Source organism: Sus scrofa, chromosome 8 (assembly GCF_054392235.1).
Source record: "Sus scrofa isolate SSC_HxYL_T2T_F1_AM1 chromosome 8, Sscrofa_HxYL_maternal_Yorkshire_Landrace_v2.0, whole genome shotgun sequence".
NCBI classification, from domain to species: domain Eukaryota; kingdom Metazoa; phylum Chordata; class Mammalia; order Artiodactyla; family Suidae; genus Sus; species Sus scrofa.
This window is the reverse complement of record NC_139390.1, coordinates 96,412,498-96,435,572: the sequence shown is the minus strand read 5'-3', so window position 1 is coordinate 96,435,572 and position 23,075 is coordinate 96,412,498. Positions and strand designations below refer to the sequence as shown.

At 34.2% G+C, this 23,075-nt stretch overlaps 1 long non-coding RNA gene across 6 annotated transcripts in view; it reads right to left on the bottom strand.

Moving 5' to 3' along the window:
• The window catches only part of LOC102166855 (uncharacterized), a 550,511-nt gene that overhangs the window by 92,055 nt on the left and 435,381 nt on the right, over positions 1 to 23,075 (bottom strand). For 2 of the 6 annotated variants that reach the window (XR_014812962.1, XR_014812966.1), the window contains one exon: positions 3,346 to 6,217. The exons of 1 other annotated variant lie outside the window; for it this stretch is intronic. This is a non-coding gene — a long non-coding RNA (uncharacterized LOC102166855). Of the gene's footprint in view, positions 1 to 262; positions 351 to 3,345; positions 6,218 to 17,793; positions 17,873 to 23,075 lie in introns of those variants that run through there. 3 more of the 6 variants (XR_014812960.1, XR_014812961.1, XR_014812963.1) reach the window with 3 other exon arrangements.

Here is a 23,075-nt window from a genome sequence, read left to right as displayed (position 1 = left end):
GCATTTTTTGTAATTCAGATCTCCTGGAAAAATAATTTTCTTAGTTTTCTTTTATCTGAAAATGTCTTTATTTCAAGTTCAGTTTAAAGACTAGAGTTGCTAAACATAGATTGCTGTTTTCATATTTTTGTTTCCTTTTAGTACTATAAATATTTTGCTCCATTTCTTCCTGGCCTCCTACTTTTTTCTTAAAAGAGAGCAGTATCATTCTTATTTTTTCCTTGCATCTAATGTTTCAGTTTTCTTAGGCTCCTTTCCTTACCTTTGCGTCTTATTAGTTGTGCTATGAAAGATTTAGGCTTGGTTTTCTTTGTATTTCTCTTGTTTAACATTCACTTTGCTCCTTCAAACTGCAGAGAGAAATTTACATCAAATTTGGGAAATTTTCCACTATTATCTTTTTAATACCTTTTCTGTTTTATTGTCTCTTTCTTCATCTTCTAGGCCTCCAAATTACATGAACTTTCGACCTCTTAAATTTGTCCCATCAAATACCGAGACTCTGTTGTTCAAACTGGATAATTTCTCTTGCTATCTCTCAAAGTTCACTGGCTTCTTCTGCATTCTAAACACTACTATCAAGCCCATTCAGTGAATTTTTTTCTTTCACTGATTACACTTTATTTTTTGTTTTGTTTTTCTTTTTAGGGCCACATCTTAAGCATATGGAAGTTCCAAGGCTAGGGGTCAAATCAGAGCTGTGGCTGCCCGCCTACACCACAGCCACAATGTGGGATCCAAGTCATGTCTGAAACCTACACCACAGCTCAAGACAACACCAGATCCTTAATGAACTGAGAAAAAGTCAAGGCATGGAACCTGCACCCTCATGGATATTAGTTGGGTAATAGTTGGATATTAGTTTGTAACCTGCTGAGCCACAATGGGAACTACTGAATACACTTTAAAATTCTAGTATTTCCATTTGTTTTTATTTTTTATAATTGTCATTTCTCTTCAGAGAGACATTACATTTTGACTCATTTTGACTATATTTTCTTTAGGTTCCTGAACATATTTAAAATAGCTCTTTTAAAGCTATTTTCTGGTTTTTTTTCTGGTATCTGGGTCATCTGAGGATCTGTTTCTATTGAACAACTAACTCATAATTGTTTTCATGAGCATGAGTTATACTTTTCTATTTCTTATTATGTCTGATAATTTTTTGCCTTAAAATAGACATTTTTATTGGTATATTGTAGAAACCTCAATTTAGCTATATTGCTTTAAAGAGAGTTAATTTTTGTTCTAGGAGACTATTAACATCTCTGTAACAGATTCCAAACTTTGTTTTCTCTGGAGTGGAATGCAGCAGAAATCTTCAATTAGCTCTGTCAGATTCAGTTATTGGTTTTATAGGAACCCTGCAGTTTCCTTGCCAAGTGCATAATTCAGTGATCGAGGAATGATTTGGAAAAAATTTACAAAGAAATTTTAGAGTTCAACTCCTCTCTTCTGCTTTTTTCTCTGGACTTCTGCTAATCTAGTTTTTGTTTTTAAAGTCTACTCTATTGTCCTTGAGCTCTGTATTCAGACACATCAAATAATTAAGACTATTACTTCACTATACTGTACCTAGGAATTTAGGGTTTACCCTCAAATAAAAAAGTTATGAATGATTAGATCCCATGTACTTCCATTTTTGTAAGAATCTAATTTCCTCAATTTCTGCCCTGTTTTAGATAGATACCCCCATGCCATCAAAACACTGGTTTTTTAAATATTTTGCAATATAATTATAATTGTTGCAAGTGGGAAGCATGACCAAAATATTTCCATGTTGCTAGAGTATTTTTATTAATTTACATAAAAAATATTTCCTACCTAATGCTTGCATATGAATCATTTGGAACGTGTCTACTTTAAGATGACATATTTAAAGATCCTATTTTAGAACAAGACACAGAGGTACAGGATATTTGTGTTCAAATTGTAATGGATGGAGGTTTGGGATGGAGGGATTTTAGAGAAAATAGTAATAAAAAAGATACTTTAAACAATACAGACTCTTCCATTCCTGTATGTAATGAGAGTGAAATTGTCTGAGGTAAAACTACTTGTCCTCTCTGATATCAAGAAGCATAGATCAATCATAAATTCTCCCAATAATCCAGATAATAGGCCTTTGTAATGGAATCGCTTATTATCCCAAAAACTCTTAATAAGAGCCGACCTTGTTCTTAACATTTTTCTGCTGACTGATGACCACAGTGGTCCAAGCATTTCCAGTACTCAGCCCAATTCTTGCTACTGAGAATTCATGAAACTCAAACAATTGTATAAAAGCAGTGTAAAAGTCCTTTGATTTTCTGGCTAAAGGACAAGAAAAGGAAGGAAAATGGATAGAGAGCCTCATGAGTTTATTGAGGCACTATGGCTGAAATGCTTCTGCTTCAGTCTTTTATCTAGTGTGTGCAAAGTGGCCCACAGGGGTGGGGATGATGAGCATTCAGACATAACTGGAGCCATTCTGGAACACCAGAGCCAAGAATAAAGATTTCAACATCTATCAGGAGACCACTATTGAAGAAGGTTATTCATTGTCTTAGAATTTATCATTACAAAATTCAAGATAAATAGATATCAAGGGAAAACAGAAGAACTTTTCACCTAAGCTTATAAGCTGGACAGTCAGGTGAAAATATCAGCACTCTTTCTAGTTTCTTCAGACTAAAGAGGAGGAAAAAAGAATTTGATCATCTGAGACCTATAGAATCTAGTTTTATATATCTAGCTAAAATAATTTGACTGAAAATAGTTCTTAAAATCACTTTTTCCTCCATCAAAGTCAAAAACAACTTTGACTTAACATTATTAAGAATAATTGAAAACAGAATATAGCTATGTTCTTTCAAGAGAAACTCCTTGACCATAAAACATATATTAAATAAATGTGCTCATCAGTCATACTTTGTCATGAAACAGTCTTATAATTTTTAAATAATATAAAATGTTGATTTTGTCAGCATTTTTGATGTAATATAAATTCCATAAAAATGCTGCCTCAAAACATAATCAACTGCATCCCAAGTGATGTCAGATATTTATAATTTTCCTTGATGCGTTCTATAAGTTTTTACATTTGAGTAACCACATTAAGTACAGTTACTTTCTGGCAGAGTGCAATTTTGACTAGGCAATCATGTTTATCAAGCAGATTCTTTGTATATTACTTGTACCTTAAAGAAGTATTTTCTGTTTTCTACAAACTCAGCACTCTGATAGCAATGCTTATTTGTGACACCTGATTAAAAATAACTTTGTGAGGAGACATGAAGATAATTTTTCTTTTTCCTTTCTTCTTGCAAAAGATATTACATAAAAGCAAAATTACAGGCAAGTTGACACTGTGCATCATTTTTAATATTTCTTAATCTCTTACAATTGTGGTTTTTTGGAGTATGAATATATATTTTAAGAAAACATCATTACATTTATTTTAAGTAAATGCCTTAGATTCCAATCTGAAATATATGTCAAAATGACTGTTTAAGTAAATTAAGAAATCAGTGTTTATCTTTAAATGAAATTTTATCATACAGAAATTAATATAGTACAAAAAGACATATATTGTTAAAATTAGTTGTACTAGAAAGAAACAGAAACTATATGCACAAGTGAAATTAAAAATTAAAGTTGAAAAGTGATGATGAGGGATGATTAAGGTATAACTTTTCAATTACACTTTAAGGTTTCCTCTACTGAAAATCGAGAGAAGAGTGAGGAAATGGAGTGACATCTGGCCTTCTCCTCCATGAATAGTCGAGGGCCTAAATCTGACTTATCTACTCAATCTATTAATTCATGGGAATAGGTAAGGTATTATCAAGTCTTCTGCTGTCTTCAAGGAAGACTGAATTAAGAATTTTCAACTCCTACCATGAGTCAGGCATTTCACCCAGAAATTCCCCAAAAATATCTTTATAAATTTGTAACAATTATTTTCAACTAATAAAGGTAACAGTCTTAGTAATAACATGCATGTTTTCTGCAAGGTGGAAACTGAATAGAGGTCACGGTGCTTTGATTCCACCTACAATTGTTATAACCTAATGTTTGCCTAGGTTGAACTTGCTGCCACAAGCAGTGCATTCTGAAACTACCTATGAAAAGTTGTAAATAGTTAATTATAAGCCATGTTAATTAAAGTCCTGTGCTTTCCTGATTTCCTTTCTTCCTTTTCCTCTATTTCTTTATTTTGCCATTGCCTCTACATTACTGTACTAAGAATTGGTTCAGTAGCTGAGAACTGGTCTGTAATATTTGATTCTAAATGTTACACTGAATAAAAATTACTTGTGTTAATATTCTTTCTTTCTTTCCTTCTTCCCTTCCTCTTTTCCTTCCTTCCTTTCTTTCCTTCTTACTTTCTTCCTTCTTTCCTTCCTTCCTTCTTTTCTTTTTCTTTCTTTCTTTTTCTTTCTCTTTCTCTCTCTCTCTCTCTCTCTCGGCCACACTTGCAACATATGGAAGTTCCCAGGCCAGGGACTGAATCCAAGCCACAGCTGCGACTTGTTCAGCAGCTATGGCGATGTTGGATCCTTTAATCCACTCTGCCTTCCAGAAGGAACTTGCACCTCCACAGCAACTGGAGCCACTGCAGTCAGATTCTTAACCCACTGTGCCACAGAAGGAACTCCACCACACATTTTCTTATTGTTTTCACAAATTGCTGAATGAAGAATTCTATGAGGTAATGATATTATCAATTAAATTATATGATTGGGAAATTAAGAAAAGCAAATAGTCACAGAATTTCCACACTTTAGAGAAGGGGTATTCATGTCTGATAAAGATAAAACTCATTGGGCCTTTTTAAAGTAGAATTTGGATTAAAAACAGGAATCCATATGTGAGTTTTCCTTAGCTGTTCCTGAGGTATTGTGGACACCAGGGAATGGGGAAGAAGAGAGATGATAAAATGTTCTAGATGAGGTCAGAGCATCTGTTCATAGGCCAGGGTTAATACATCAGAAACAATCTGGCAAATCAAACTATTCCTGAGGACCTCCTTCTGAGCTATTCCAGTTTAATGTTTTCACTTGGAAATTTACCAAATCCTTCTTAGAATAATTACCTTTGGTGATGGTAGAAGATCTGAGAAAAGATCTTGGAGCACTTAAAGAAAATAGCTGAATTCAGGTTTGCCCTTTCTTGACATCGAGGCTTTTTAAGAAAATGTCCTGATTGACAATGCAAAGATGTTAAATCACTACTTCTTGTATGTCTTTATTAATCACATTTAGATATGGCAAATTATTGAGGTATACAGTAATATCAATTAAACATATATCTGAATTGTGTGATCTTAAGATCAAAAGAAAAATGAAGTATAATTATTTTAGAAACTTCATTGATTTACTCATGAGAAATAAGCCATGATAGAGTTACAGGACAGAATTGGAAGTTAATGTTAAGAGGACAGAATTGTAAGTTAGTTAGGTCTAGGATTGGAACCTCGCTCTATCGCATTAAATCTTGATGCTACTTTGAAAAAACTACTTACATTTTCTTTGCTTTGGTTTTCTTATTTGCAAAAAGAGATAATAGTATCTTACCCACACCCCCCTCAGATTGTGGGTTGTAGTAAGAATTACAATAACATAGGGTAACATATCTCAGAAGAAATGTATAACATATCTCAAAAGAAATGTATAACAACAGTAAGATATCTCAGAAGAAATGTATACAAGTGTGTTAAACTAGGACTGGAAAACCATTGTTAACATATTATAATACTGTGCATGTGAGAGTGTGTGTGACAGAAAGAAATGTATAATTTGGAGACCCATAATTTCACAGAACAAGAAAAAAAATTAAAATGAGTTCATTATAAAGAGAACAAGCAAACAACAGGTATGTCTTTAATGTAGCAAAATATTGAAAAAGAAGTTGGCAAATCATGCAAAAATATACACAAAATTCTCAGAAGAGCAAATGGTATGAAGAAAGCATACATTACATAGTAGTTTGTGTTGTAACATGCCAGCCTTTGTCCTAGGGGCTTTTTTGTAATCCTATCAGCAATCCTATGAGGCATGAACTGCTATTCAGGTTTTAGAAGCTAGATAGTCAGAGGGTTACATATGTTGAAAAGTGCTTTGCCATCACATCACACAGTGGGTTTGGCTTATCACAGATTCCAACCCAGGGAGTCAGAATGCCACGTCCTTCTGCAGTTTTACTCTGTCACAGCTGCCTCTTCATCTAGTCATCTCTGCCAAAAAAGATGTGATTATTTTAGATTCTGCGATATTTTTCCCCAACAGAAAAAATTCTGTTTGCTAATATCACCTGGAAAAACAACTTTTTTTTTTTTAATTTCAAAAACTACATTACAATTCTACTAGCACATGTAATCACCCTGGCAATACTAAAAGACGATACATTCCCAGAGAATGGGAGCACTATAAGCTGTTCATGCTAGTAATTACCCAATTCTTACAATTATTGCTGGAATTTTTATTAACTGGGGTCACCACCAGTTCTTTTCAGGTTAAGTGGGGGATTCTTACAAAAGGAAAGAAAAGAGATAACTTGTATTTCTTAAGATATGGTTTTTAATAAAGTGACTTAAAAATTAATTGGTTCTATAATGATAGCCAAAAAAAGGAAGTCAGAATCTTAAGCGGATCAAGCAATAAATTTAGATCTCTTGCCTAAAACTGCAAGGGTTAGCTGAATTTTGGAGAATAATAAGAATTTGTTAAATTACTACCTTACTTTCACTCCCTTTAATATATACTGTAGTAAGTATAGAAGCAGAAAAAAAGCCTATTTTAACTCTCTTATTATATGACAAAAGTCATATACTTAGGAAAAGAACTCAAGAATGATCTAAAAGTAACATGTGAAACAGTGATTTCCAGAGTTTCTCTGTAATTGACAAAGAAATTCTAGGTAGAAGAATGTTTGAATCAAGATCAAGTAGGAAACTAAGCGTGAGAAGATGAATATTTTAATTTGTTCTTTGGATTGAAAGCTGTGATCATGGTATGGTATATGATATGGTATATATCTGGAATCTAATACACAGCACAAATGAACCTTTCCACAGAATAGAAAATAAGACTTGGAGAATAGACTTGTGATTGCCGAGGGGGAGGGGGAGGGAGTGGGATGGATTGGGAGCTTGGGGTCAATAGATGCAGACTAATTGCCTTTGGAATGGATTAGCAATGAGATCCTGCTGTGTAGCCCTGGGAACTATGTCTGGTCACTTATGATGGAGCATGATAATGTGAGAAAAAAGAATGTATACATGTATGTGTAACTGGGTCAACATTCTGTACAGTAGAAAAAAAATGTATTGGGGAAATAAAAAAATAAATAAATAAAATAAAATTAAGGAAAAGAAAAGAAAGCTGTGCAGACTAAGCTGAGGGATTTCTGTAAAGTTAGCTTACATGAGAGGGTTATATACCTTGTTTATCAATTTATGATTCAAGCCATGACAAATAAATGGATGAGGTCACTAAACAGGCCTTGCCCATAAATATCAAACTTCCAAAGAGCAATGTGTGAGGGAGGACAGGCTATGCATTTCCTTATGAATTCATTATTGAAATATAATGTATATTTAATGGATATGTATCAACTATCAGAGCTTGAAAGTATATCTGTTAATTCAGAGAGGAAATACTGAGCAAGGGAAATCAGGAAATCATATTTCTGTCCTCCTTTCTTTCTTCCGCAAATATTTATCGATATTGAGCTCCATGAAAACCCATCTTCTGAACACTAAGGAAGAAGAGACAAAAATGAATATGTGACTTTCTGCTGATGAGTACTCATATACAGTGGAGAAAATAATGCTGGACTGTAATATGCTACTTCAGGAGGAACAAGTTAAGTACTATGCCAGAAAGATTGCAAATTAGATGCAAATTAATTCCTAATAGAGAGAGAAAGGAAAAGTTCTGTGGAAATGATCAGCAAGTCCATTAAGTCTACCTAGAAACTGAACGGACTGAACCAGGCAAGGGTGAGGAGGAGGAAGAAAGATATTTCAGTATTAGGACTTTGGTAGCAAAACAGAACCTCAGTAAAATTTAAATATCTCTTGTAATTTGGCCAGTATGCTAGTGTTCCTAGAGTAGAGGGGGCATAGGCTTAACTAGCAAGAGGTGAGGCTGTAAACATCCATTGAATCCAGGCTGTGTGTGTGTGTCGGGGGGGGGGGGAATGCGTGTTTGAGTAAGTATGTGTGTATTTGTGGGTGTGCATGTAGGGGTGGAGGAGTTTTGGGTTAGACTATGAGTTTCAGGTTTGTTTGTTTGTTTCAGTAAGGATTGGGGGAAAGTGTAAAAGAGATTTTGAGCAAAAGACTAACATAAAAGTATTGAAGCTCTAATAGAAAAGTGGAAGGATGGATTGAAGAAAAGAAACTTTGAAGCTCCTACAAGAGTAAAATTGAGAAGGAATGAGATCCAAATTAAAGGGAAGGGAAAGTTTAAAACAGACACAAGACATATTCAAGGAATGAAATCAAATGAGGCATATGAAGGATACCCTCATATTTTAAGTTTCAGCAACATAACTGAGGAATACAGAGGAGAGGCTTTAGAAAATAGCATGGGTACTTGTGAGACTCCTTCAATTTGGCACATGCTATAAACCAAATTATTAAAACCTGCTACAGCTATGCATTGATAATAAATACACACAACAATTGTAAATACAACTCAAAAATTACATTGGAAGTTTAAATGTCCCATAACTTTTAAACCAGATAATTACATTACAAATATTTTTAATCTTTTGAATTGATTCCTAGAATCAGGAGCTCAAAATATAAATGCTTCTATCATGAGAACAAGCTAAATGGACAGAATATGTTAAACTATGTTCCATTAGCTTCAACAGCCACACGTTAAGGCATTGACTACATTTCTATGTAAGGTTATTAAGGACTTAAAAATTCAAAATTTAGATTTTTATCATAAATGTAGAATATCAAATAAATTTGATTTAGGAAAAAATACTAAAAGAGTTTTACCAAAGTACTAATTATACATTTAGTTTTTTATGTAAAAAAGCTATCTTAAAATTGTCATATATTGTTTGCATATTTACAATTTCCTAAGATTTGACACTAAATCATGTTAAAACCATGATACAGTCACATTTTAAATTAAACATCACATATGAGCATAGGTTAAATGTAATTGTGTAATGTTTCCCTGGATTTCATAGGATCGCAGAAACCAAATATACAATAACGTATTAACTTATCTATTCCATCCCCTTGGAAGTGCACAAATATTCTCTGTTAAAAAAAATGGTGTTTTACAAAGTGCTATTTTTATTTAAGTTTTAAATTACTTTTCTTTTTATTAATATAAATATACATATATATACGTGTGTGTGTATACACATACATATGCACAACCCTCGCATGTGGAATGAAATGATTTGTATATTTTACTTTCACAATAGGACTTATTTTTTATAAAAAAAAAAAATTTATGGCCATGCCATGGAGGTTCCTGGTCCAGGGATGGAACCCATGCCACAGCAGCAAACCAAGCCACTACAGTGACAATGCTGGATCCTTATCTCACTGTGCCACAAGAGAACTCCCAAGATGAATTTTTTGAGCTGGGGTGTTTGGGGGAGAACTCAGAGATCAATGGATTCCCAAAATATCATGCTATGCATATATATATATGCATATATATGATGAAATTAATGCCATGCTAGATAATAATATAAAATATTAACTTAACATAAGCTTTATATGTGCTGTATTAAATAATTAAAAACAAATTTCCAGAGATAATATTGATAGGATTTGGTAGATGATGCAACATAAGGAGAGAAAGAGAAATGCTATGAAATGTCCAGAGATTTCTGGTTTAAGATAGCTGACAGAAAGATGGGAAGTTAGGTACAATATAGGACAGAAGCACATATGCATAAGAGAAAGAGAAAATTTGCCTGGAGGACACAATCTAAGTACACATTTTCCCATTCCTCTGAATCCCAATTGCAGGCTTTCTTCCAGCACCCAAAGTCCTTATTCTACCCTTTGGCTTCAAGGAGCTCCATCTCAGGGCTTCAAACTTTGACCTGTTCTCTCTCCTAGAGATACACAAAATATAGCAACATTTTGTTCACCTTAGAATATGAAAAGCATTTTTTGTGACTGTTAAATGCTGCTTACTATAAGCCAGAACCAAATGACAAGTATTATATTCTACATTTTGCAGATGAGTAAATGAGGGCCTCACAATTTTATATAATTAAAAATAGGTCTAGTACTAGAAGCCAGTTCTGCTCTCAAGCAAGCATTCTTTTTAGTATCTCCAGAATGACTAGAACTTTGGTGATGCTTCCAATATATTGCATGTAATTATAGCACAATTTACTAAATCACCTGATAGTCATTTCTAACTTCTTGGTGATAGATTTATCAAGTAGTAGAAATACTTTAAGTGAAATTTGTGCCATTTAATAAGATTTATAATGGTATAACAATCCCTGGCATTTTAGCATTTCAGATATCTATTGCATGAATTAGATAGATAGATGATATTCTGAGCTGTATTTCTACAACAAATAACAGTGTTGAGTCTAATAGCAAAAGGTATCATTTTAGTAATGCTTTTTTCTCCTGAAATGAAGAATATAATCATTGCTCTCTAACAACTGTTATTCAAAAATTGTTTTTCAGAAAAAGTGAAATGAAAGAGGTTGATTTTTGCTTTTGAAATCTCAAGTTGATGAAGATAACACTTTGACAATTGAGTCTCTCATAGAACACATTTCATCAACAAAAATCTCACATATGACATGCAAATTTATTTAACAAGTGTTATAACTAAGTCGAGTGTATAGAAACAGTTGTATTCAAATGTAGGACAGTTGTAAATTAGATTTTATGATGACACTTTATGCATGCTTTTTTGAGGAAGAAATGTCAAAACTATCAGTTCAATGAGCCACTACAAGGAGAAAGAGATTCATCTACATTAATAGAGATGCCTAATAAACATAAAATATATAATTAAATAAAATAAGGTCAAAACTGAATAATAAGATATAGATGAGTGTATACTTTTATCCTTTCTCAAGTCCAAATAAAGAATGTTACATGAAGTTTGGACAATTTTGGGGTTAATTTTTGTTGAAATAATACATTCATTTTTACATTAGAATTTTCAAATGACTAACAATGCAATTATGATATAAAATGTTTTAACTTAAGAATCACTTAATGGAGTTTCCGTTGTGGTACAGCAGAAACAAATCCAACTAGGAACCATAAGGTTGCAGGTTCGATCCCTGGCCTTGCTCAGTGGGTTAAGGCATGTGCTACAAATGCAGCCCTAAAAAGCAAAAACAGAATCATTTAAATAACTTGAAAGAGATGATTCTGATGCTTATTTTGCAAGGATGTGCCTGGTTGAAAGGAAATACTGAATGGTATTAAATGTCTTCTGTGAAAGAATCATTTATCAATCCATTAATTATGATTCTGAATTGAAAGCATGCATTTTTGGTTAAGTTTGTGTTACTTTTATATGGCCTTATTCAATGTACTATTAGCATATATGAAATTAAACTCTGTAGATGCAGATAATTTCTAGCTAGCTATTCAGCAACATCAAATGTTTCCTTTCAATTTGATTCAATATAAAGTATGTTTCGTCTTCTGTAAGCACAGCTATGCTGTATCCTGAGAAACACATAGATAACCAACACATGGACTTTTCCCTCCAATGGTTGATAATTCCTTTGGAGAAACAGATATAAACACCAGTAGTTGAGAAACATCTCTGATGTAAGTAGAAGGGCAAAAGTAAAATAACATCTAGTGTTTAGGATAAGAAAATTGCAGGCAATGGATTGCACTATCATTTTTCTTTATTATAGATATGATATTCAATTTAACCTGTGTAATCAATAACTTTGTATTTAATGATGCAGCCACTGACCATATTTCTGTTCATGTGTTTCATTTCCTCACTATTTTCACACAAATTTTAGAAGGTTTATTTTCACATTCACCTGAGATCTCAATTTTTCTTTTCTTTTTTGTACTTTTGTTTTTGAATGCAGTGGATTCTGATATCATTTGAATATTCTTATAAAATTAAGAGTTGAAAAATTAGCCAAGCCCATGTCTCAATATGTGTTAGCAACCAAAAGACTGAGATGGTCCTCGTTTTATTTAAAATATTTCAATGTGCAAATTCACATAAAATCATTGCTTTTCTTATATCTCCTTTTAGCTTTACTATTCATTCATTTATTAACCATTCAGTCAGCACATATTATGGAGCCTCTTGTTTTAGGCACTGAAGGTGTAGGGGTTAAAGATATTGACAGGAATTCGCTTCGTTGCTCAGCAGAAATGAATCTGACTAGTATCCATGAGGATGCAGGTTCAATCCCTGCCTCAATCAGTGGGTTAAAGATTCAGCATTGGTGTAGGTGGGTTAAAGATTCAGCATTGGTGTAGCTGTGGTGTAGGTCGCAGACGTGGCTTGGATCTGGTGTTGCTGTGGCTGTGGTGTAGGCCAGCAGCTGTAGCTCCGATTTGACCCCTAGTCCGGGAACCTCCATAAGCTGTGGGTGTGGCCCTAAAAAGACACACACACACACACACAAACACACACACACACACACACACACACACACACACACACACACACACACACAGATACTGACGAAACATCCTTACTCTTCTACAACTGCCATTCTAGTATGAGAGAATGACCATAACAAAGTAAAATACATTGTATGTTAGATAATGATATGGGCTAACAATTCAAATAAAAATATAGAATCCTACCACCAAACATGAATCATACACTGAAACCTGGATATGAGACAGTCTGAAAAATCTAGTTACCAGCTTTTTCTCTTGTAATAGAAAGAACACTGGAAAGCCTAGGAATAAATGCTGGGTGCCAAAAGAAATAATAGATATTAGAAACCACTTTAGCCAATATTTAAAATTTCATCCTGCAGCAATGCTAAAAACAACATGATTCCTTCTAATATGATAGAGCTACTCTTCATACAAAGCTACCCCAATCTCTGCCCCTAAAACTGGGACCCAAAGTACCACAAACCACCAAATCCATCCTTGAGTGACATTAATTATTTGTTAAATTTAGTTGCAACCTCTCTTTGATATATTTAGTTGCTAAAAACTAATTTGTATGAACCATCAACACTTCATATAAATTAGTAAGTGAAGAGAAGATAAGTTGATTTATACAAAGATGTACATAGCAAAGCAAGTAAGAAAATATAAATATGCTATGCATATTGTTGTTAAAGTTCTCTTTCCTTCAGTGGGTGACACAGTTGTAATTTGCATTTTGACTTTCTCCTTCCACTACCCATTTCTTATTTTCTTGCTCTCAGCTAGCATTTAAAGAGCAGGATTTAGATCCTCAGTCATGCGGGGGTTGGAGACTTCGTTGATTCCATCTTTAGTGAGGTCCTATACTTCTTCAGGGAGTATTAAATGGCAGACCCAAAGGGAATATCACCTATGATTCAGAGACTTGCATCTTTTTTTTTCCCTATTTATTATTATTATTTTTTTCCGCTGTACAGCATGGGGACCAAGTTACATGTATACATACTTTTTCCTCCCATTGTTGTGTTGTGATGTAAGTATCTAGACATAGTTCTCAATGCTACACAGCAGGCTCTCATTGTAAATCCATTCCAAGAGCTATAGTTTGCATCCATTAACCCCAAGCTCCCGATCTCTCCCACTCCCCCCCGCCCCAGGCAGCCACGAGTCTATTCTCCAAGACTTTCCTCTTTGTCCTTATTGTTAAACAATACTGTGTTAGACATTTTGCCAGATATGGAAAGATACAGTGTTTTAAAAATAGTGCTAAGAAATAGACCCAAAATGGAAATCTGAGATGAGTTTTCTGAGCTGATAGTCTGAATACATTCATAACTTTACCAACCGGGTGTTTTCTCAATTGGCTCATATTCAGTGTGGCCCTGACAGATGAGGTGGTGCTTAAAGATAGGATTTAACATGAACTTTTCCTCAGCAAGGTTCACCTGCCACCACCACTACTGCTGAGTGTCTACCAGCCAAAAGAAAAGGTCAATACTGACTCACCATTTGGGTTTTATGTCCCAGGGAAACCAGCCAGTCACCTGATGGCTGGACAATTATTGAGGATTCTTTTCAGTAAGGAGAGGGCAGAGATTTCTCCTCGTAAAAACAAACCTCTTGGATATGGATTATTTTTCCCCTCAATGCCCAATTCTTGCAATGCTTCTGCAAAAGTCACTTTCTTTGACATCCTGAATGTTTTATTGCAATGGTGTCCCAGGGCACTCACAGGGGAACGACCTAGAAGTTGCTGCAGAATGTCATGCCTGTAAAGCCCATGTGTTTCTGTATTGCTAATGTGAAAGCAATTTGTATTTTTTATTATTTTTATATGAAAATCTCATAGAAATATATGAGATGGCAGAATATTAATCATATTGAGAACACTTGAAGAAGGAGAGTTTGATAAATGCAGTACTAGGACTTCTATCCCTTTTAATACAGGAGAGAGTATAGGAAGGTGTGCAGATAACAATAGACTGAAATATAGGAAGGTGCTGGGAAGTCTTGCCCAGATCATTAACATGATCCAACGTTTCCCTTCTAGTCCTCTGCCCATATGTCCTTTTTCAGAATCAAGCCTCTTTCATCATCCACAGAGTTAGACAAATTGTCATAACTGGTTAATGCAACATAGGAACTATATTCAAGTTTTAAAATAAGTAGAGTATTTTTCTTAAGAATCAAGGCTTTCATAAGAGTTATCATGAACCCTTCATATGCTGAAAATGTGTTTATTAGATGTAGGCACTAAGGATATAGAATTTAATGACCAAAGCTTCTGGGCACAGTTAAGAAACTCACAGTCATGTTAGGAATATAGGTTTTAAAAATATTATTGAAAGTCTGGTCACTAACATGCAGAAATTTCAAAGAATATCTGATGCAAGTTCTGAGAGAAAAAAGATTTAAAGATAATATCTTGCTTTAATTGAATCTTGAATGATGAGAATAAATTAAGCACTCAAAGACAAATGGGAAAGATGTTCTAAGAAGACAGAGTAGATGCTAATTACAACTGTGAAAGCATATGCTCCTATCAGGGAACAAGCAATCTGTAATTTGAGAAGGGTGTTAGGGTGACATTCCAGTCTCTGGAGGAAACTCAAAACTGTCTTTCCTCCTGAAGAGGTATATAGCTTTGATGGATATACAGGAGAAAATGCACTTCTCAAAAACAAAACTAGACCACTCTACTTGAGTAGAGTTGGGTGGAAAAGGAAGTTTTGCCAATGAGGATAAGGGGGTTATGTATAGAACTAAAAGGGCTGTATATGCTTCTGACTCATACAACTTGCCCTTAGATGCCCTTGTTCCAACCAGCTGTTACTTTAATATAGTCCTGAGTAACTTAGAGGAGATAATCAACCTTGGATGATCAAAGGGGAATGAACCTGACTTCATGCTGGGATCGAAGCACAAAAAACAGGCCATAAACACTTCTCTGTCATGGACTTATTTTTATAGAAAACTTCTCAGCTTCTGGTGGTCCAGCCCAATTCAGTAGAATAAGAAACTAGGAACAGTTTTGTGGTCCATGTCCTAATAATAAATGATAGTGCATTTTCCAGTAATGTTGTCCATGATATATAGATATCATGATATATAGAATAAGCATTATATTAATAGAAGTAGCAACAGAGATAGCTAGTCAAAGATTTAAGAAATTGAGTCCTTATATGGGCTATGTACACTCCCCAAAAAGGTAGTGCCTCTAACAGTCAAAGACTATGCAAAGGATCTGTTTTTTAATGTTAAATTGACTAATAAGGAAATTAATATTGAATAAGAAGAAAAAGAATTCAAATTCAAAAAATGAAGTATCCAAAGTAGAATACGTGGTGGTCTAAAATCATTTCACTTCATAATTCCTGACACTTTGGATTATTACTCAATTTTTTTTGAAACTTCAACGATGTAGGATTACATTATACAAGTATGGGATGCACATCTGTCTGCCAATGTGTATCATCTTGGTACTATTCCTTCCACAGAATTAGCCCCATGACTTAGAATTTAAATTTATGATAGTGGTTTTTTTTGTTGTTGATACACAGATACTGTGAAATATTTTTCCCTGTGAACTGCTAAAAGGATCTCATTTAACTCTATCTAATTTTGAACTCTGTCATCAACAGACACTTAGTAGAGGTTTCCTTAGAAAGAGATGGTATTATATTACATGCTGTAAAATCATAGTTCAAAATTACCTGAGTAAATTTATTTTCTTTAACAAGTGCCTTATAAATATTCATCTAAAAAGTCATGTTTATGAATTGAAATGGTCCTTTGTAAATGTCCAATTATAATAATTTGACAAGTATAAATACATTTTGTAGCAAACAATACCCTGATTTATGCAGATCCCATTAGATATGACTGTGAACTATAATTATCCAAGTGGACTATAATTTTGCCTGCCCAGTCATTCATAGGGTTTAATACACTCAACTGAGACTGAATTTTCAAAGCTGTTTCTAACAGCAGCAATGATATATGTGTCACCACCCTTTATAATTCTGTTTTTGCTTGAATAAATAATCACAGCTAGAATCTCATTCATGTTATTATGCTCAACAGGTCCAAAACAAAATAAGAATAATATTAATAGCAAGGCATTTTGTCTCAATCTAAAAAAAAAAAAAAAAAAAAGCAACAACTTGTTTGTGACTTTTTTTTTTATTTTTGGTATTTTTGGTTTTTAGAGTTTAAATACATTAGAAGTTAAATTATTCCCTTGATGAATAGGCTCCTTTAGAGAATATCATGCATGGGAAAGAAATTACAGTTAAAATGTGACAATTTTGAACAAAAAAAATGCATGTTTACTTTCCTATTTTAAATGTATGACTCATCATTTCTCTTGGTAGATAAAATCAATTTTTAGAATTTAATATGTCTTTAGTAATAGTAGCTAATAATTCATAACCCAACTTAATCATAAGAAAGCATCATATACTTTGGACTATCTTTAGCAAAGTGTTTGCATGACACCAAAACAACCTAGGAGTTCAGATGAATCATGTATTTTAGTACCCTTCAAAAATAAATGGGTGTGAACCCAATGTGATAATACCAGGCTGATACTGAACAGTCTCTATGTTTTGAAGTTTTTCAGTTTATATTCAGCAAATAGCTGTGGAATGTAGCTTCATTTTTCTAATTTTAGATGACATTCATGGAGAACAGAGTTTATTGCCATAGAGAAATTCTTATATTTTTTTCTCAACTCAGCAGTATGATTCAACTTATAGGAATTATTCTTTCCAAAATTTTGCTAGTATAATTGAGCCATGAACAGTGTAGGGGTAAGGAGTGACAACCATCAGTATAATAGAAAATCCAAACATAATTTGTAGTCAGATAACTCTATATCTGAAGTTCTGTACCTGCAGATTGAACCAACTTCAGGTCATGTAGTACTGTAATATTTACTACTGAAAAAATCATCATATAATTGGATCTGCTCAATTAAAATCCATGTTGTTCAAGGGTCAACTCTATCATATTGTCTTTACTGACTGATTTCTTAGCCCAAATGTAAGCTAAACTATGCAATGCCAATTAAAATCCCAGAAAGTTAATTTTTGGATATCAACCAATGGATCCTAAAGTTCACCGAGTCAAAAAGCATATGTTCTTCCTTTTTAAGAGAAAGTTATTATTAAATATAATTTTCTTTTCATACTTACTTTTCTCCCATCTTCACCCAATTGGGAGAGGAAAAGAAAACTACCACAGCCTCCATTCTGGGGATTCCATGTATAAAGCCTGAGACGGTGAGGATGAAATATATTAAGGAGAAGAACAATATTAAAGAGAAGGATGAAGTTGGAGAACTTATGCTATTTGACTTCAAATTTTACTATATAGCTATAGTAATCAAGAAAGTGTTGTACTGGCAAAGAATCAATGTATCAATAAAACAGAGTAGACAGCCCAGAAATAGACCTCCATAAATATGATCAAAGGAACTAAGGCAATATAGCAAAGCAAATATAGTCATTCTCTTACACAAATAGTGCTGGAATAACTGAACATGTATGTTTATATAAAAAGAAAAGAGTCTAGACAGAGAACTTATATACACTTCACAAAAATTAACTCAAAATAGACCTAGACCTAAATTATGAAGACAAAACCATTAAAGTTCTTTCTTTTAAAAATTTCTTTCTTTTAAAAATTTCTTCCTGTTATCAGTCTTTTCTGATAATAGGAAGAAACCTAGACGACCTTGAGTATAGCAATGACTTTTTTAGACACAACACAATAAACACAAAATCTATGAAAGATATAACTGATAAATGAGGCTTAATAAAAAAACAAAACAGGAGTTCATGTTGTGGCTCTGTGGGTTAAGAATCTGACTAGCATTCACGAGGATATGGATTCGATCCCTGGCCTCACTCAGTGGGTTAAGGATGGGCATTGCTGCAAGCTGTGGCATAGGTCACAGATGTGGCTCAGATCCCACACACTGCTGTGGCTGTGGTACAGGCTGGCAGCTGCAGCTTTGATTTAACCCATAGCCTGGGAACTTCCATATGTTGTATGTACAGACCTAAAAAAAAAGAGAGAGAGACAAAACAAAACAAAAAACCCCATAAAACTAAAACCCCTCTGCTCTGTGAAAGATAATGTCAAGAGAATGAGAAGACAAGCTACATACTAGGAGAAAATATTTGCAAAAGACACATTTGATAAAGGATTAATATACAAAGAAATCCTAAAACTTGGTGATAAGAAAATAGAAACTATATTAAAAAATGGGTCAAAGAACTTAACTGACACCTCACCAAAGAAAATATACAAATGGCAAATAAGCATATGAAAAGATGTTCTACATCATACATCATCAGGAAAATGCAAATTAAGACAATGATAAGATACCACTAAACCTCTCTTAGAATGGCCAAATCCAGAACACTGACAACACCAAAGGCTGGTTAGTAAATGCAGTAACAGGAACTCTCATTTACTGTTGGGAATGAAAATATGTGGAAATGAAAATTGTTATATCCATTTGGAAGGAGTTTGGTAATTTCTTACAAAACACTTTGACTCTGGCCAGCAATAATGCTCTTTAATGTTTACCCAAAGGAAGTGAAAACTTATGTCCACACAAAGATCTACATGCAGATGTTTATAGCAACTTTATTCATAATTACAAAAACTTGGAAGTAAACAAGATAACCTTCAGTAAGAGAATGGATAAAGTGTGGTGCATCTAGACAATGAATGTCATTCAGAGCTAAAAGGAACTGAGCTATCAAGCCATGAAAAACATGCAGGAAAATTAAATGAATATTTGTAAATGAAAGAAGCCTATCTGAAAAGGCCTACATACTGTATGTTTTCTACTATATAACATTCTGGAAAAGGCAAAAATAAGGAGACATTAAAAAGACCAGTGTTTGTAGCAGTGTTGGTGTCAGTGAGCAGAGATGAAGCAGTGGAACACAGAGAATTCTTAGAGTAAAACACCCTGTAATTTCTGATATTACGATAATATATGTTATACCTTTCCACAAACTGATAGAATGTACAATACCAAGAGTCAACCCTAAGGTGAACTATGGACTTTAGGTAATGATGTGTTGATTTTGGTTCATCTTTGGTTAAAAAAAATGTTATCATTCTGGTGGGTGAGGGGAGGTTATGCATGTGTGGGGTCAGGGGTTACACTGTGAGTATCTGTAACTTTCAATTTTGTTGTAAAACTAAAACTACTCTAAAATTATTTTTTTCCTAAAGGTAAGCTTACAGAAAATTGGAAATGATAGAACTAAATGAAGCAATGTAAAAATCATTTATGAATAAAAAAAAAATACTTGCTTAGCATTGCAAATTTTTTTTTCCTGCCAGTCCCGTTTATTAAAGCAATTGATAACTGAGTGTATTTGAAGACTATCATCAGTATTTGTCTCTGAACTGCTTTCTAGAAAATGTAAACTCTTGCATCTAGGATATACCTCCCTTGTCATTGCTGGGGACACTACCATTACCAGGAAGTGCTGGTAATGATTGACCCTTGTGCCTTGGGCATAAGAGTGCTGGGTCCCTTGTGCCTTGGGCATAAGAGTGCTGGGTCCCTGACCGACAGAAAGAACTACCGACTGATCTTGAATATAGTGTTGTGTTATATATCAATTCACAGACAATATTTCTCTTGTACTGTGCAGTTATACTATACTATACAAATTGCAAAACAATACGATTTTTCTCTATATATCATTGAAATTTAAAAATAAACATTTTTCTTTTTTTTTTAAATAACCTTATCTCAATCTTAAAGTTATTCATGAGCCTATGGAAGACTGGGATTGGTATATTCAAGGGGGAGGACAAATGTGAATTTTAACCAACAATTTGCATGTATAAAACCTAGGGAATTTGAAATCTACAATCTTTGTCACGGTCTGTGCATGGATCAGAAAAATAATTTTCCAGCATAGCGAAGTGAAGAGAAAGAAGTGTTTATTGAGATAAGAGACACCGATAGTGCAGTGGTATGATTTCCTTATAATCAAGGAGAACCAACACTGGAGAGAAATAAGGGTTTCAGATAAGAGATGCTGCTAGCTCAGCAGGGCAACTTCCAGAGGATCAGGGAGTGCTGACCCCAAGCATAGGGTCCTGTCAGTTTTTAGAGCCCAGGGTGAGGACAAGTCTTACAATATATCTGCTGACCTGCTGATTGGCTGGGGAGAGGGAACTTATGATACATTTACTGATTGGTTGGAGGCATATAAATTCTCTATAGGGATGGGGTGAGAAGTGGGCCACATACCATTCCTAGTAGGAGTAGGCCAGGTTGCTCAAGGTGGAGGAGGGGGAATTACAAGGACATAGGTGGGGCCATGCTAAGGATCTGGTAATCTAGTCTTGGCCAGAGGCTTTGAGTTCTATCTCTTTGGGGAGGACTTGAAGTCCCACAATGCTGTCATTAGGGGCAGGTGTGCAAGACAAACTCCCTAAGAGAGTTCTTTCCCCCAAGACTTTGACTATTTCTTTCCAAGGGGCTTCCAAGCTCTTTTGCTTGGACTTCTGCCCAGTCATGTTAGTTCACTTCCAGAAATCCAGACATGTTTGCAACCCAGCAAAGAGCTCAGTTAAGGCTCATGATGGACTTCTACTATATAGTGAAATTATCAATTCTATTTATATCATTAAATACACTGACATAGGTTTACTTGTTTATTTTCTCCCTCATCTCCAAATTTTGTCTTTCTATGTTTTGTTCTGAATGTTGTTCTTGTTATTTGTATAAGATAGTTATTTTTGATCAGTTTATTATTGTCTTAATAGATGGATACCTTTTTTTCTTCAATTTTATTTACTTGGAATTAAGATTAAGGAGAAATGTCAACCAATTTGATGCATTTTTCCCCCATAGAAATTGCAAAAGCATAAAAATTGGTAAGCTCTTAAATAACTGAAGTCTATGTCCATTAAACTTCTAGTCGGTTTTAAAGAAGATGTATTACACTACTTTAGAGGATGCTTGAGATGAAATTTCTTCCATACTAAGAAATTACAAATTCTATATACTTGCCTTCTCTACATTACATTTCCTTTGGTTTACAATTTTTATATTCACCTTTGGAAACAAAGTCCAAAATTCCACATTGAAATGATAAACATTAACTGTTTCATTGAGAAAAGTATCTTTTTTTTGAGATAAAAATACAGAGGCATATCCCTCATGCTCCATCTGTAATTTCACTCTCCAGTGGCAACTTGAAGACACATTAAATGTTATTGAATTCGTCCTAAAAAATGCCTGCACAACAGACCCACTCTGAGAGATGAAATCAGAAGAGTTCCAAAGTAAAAGGAATGTTCCCTTTCTCAGTAGGCTGGTTAATTTTATGTGCATTCATTTTGATTGATTTTTAAAACTGATAGAAAGGAAGTAAGTTTTTAGTGCAGAAACAATTACAGCAGGAACTGCTATCCTTTACTGAATGAACTATGCTATTTATAAAGGAAGAAAATTACAAAAGGTTTGTTTCCTGCTGCTAATTTTGCTAGGGTACCGAATTAGTATGACACTGCTGGGAGCTGCAGGAGACCTTTATGATACATGAGCATGAAGGAGGCGACCTGACAAGTGGTGTTAATCATTAAAAGCTCCAGTCAGAAGGGCCAGAGAGGAGTTACCCCTGCCCCCACCTCCCAAAGTCAGTGTGGAAGATAGTGTTAAGTAAAATAGGAAGTAAACCAAATCATTCATTAATTTTTTTACTTGAATCTGTTGGAAGTAAGAAACAAAATTCTTGTTGGGAACAAGTGATCATGTTAAAGGACAATCAACAACAAAATTAGTCTATCTCTATTTTCTTTTTTTTAGCTCTGCATTTAATTATATTAGTTTGCCAGAGCTGCTTCAATAAGGTATTATAAACATAGTGGCTTAAACAAAGAAATTTATTATTTCACAGTTCTGGAGTCTAAAAGTCCCAAATCAAGGTGTCAGTTGCAACAGAGGAGAACAAATATGACTGGATATTGGATCTATTCCTTTAGCTCTAACACTTGTGTTCTGTTGCCTGAGTTTAGTCATGCTGGTTTTGCACTTTTGTAGAATATACATGATAGCCCATTCTCAAGGCTTTGACCTTTAAAGATATAATACTCCATTTACATAGAGAGAGAAAGTTGCAGAACAGAAGATAGCAATTGTTTTGTTGGAGGTTTATAGGAACACTGTGACCAGAGCTATGCAGACAGCTGCAAGAACAAAGGGTTCTGTCACCAAGAAGTTTGCAACAACCAACCATGTCCCTTCCTCTTTAGTATAAAGGAAGACTGAATTCTAGCTTGAGTACAATGGTTCTAACTTGGGCACACTAGTCCACAACCTTCTCAATGTGCTGGCTTTCTGAATAAAGTTGCTATTATTTGTCATAATAATTCATCTCTCAATTTATGGGCCTGTGGTGCTATAAGCAGTACAAGCTTGGACTTGGTA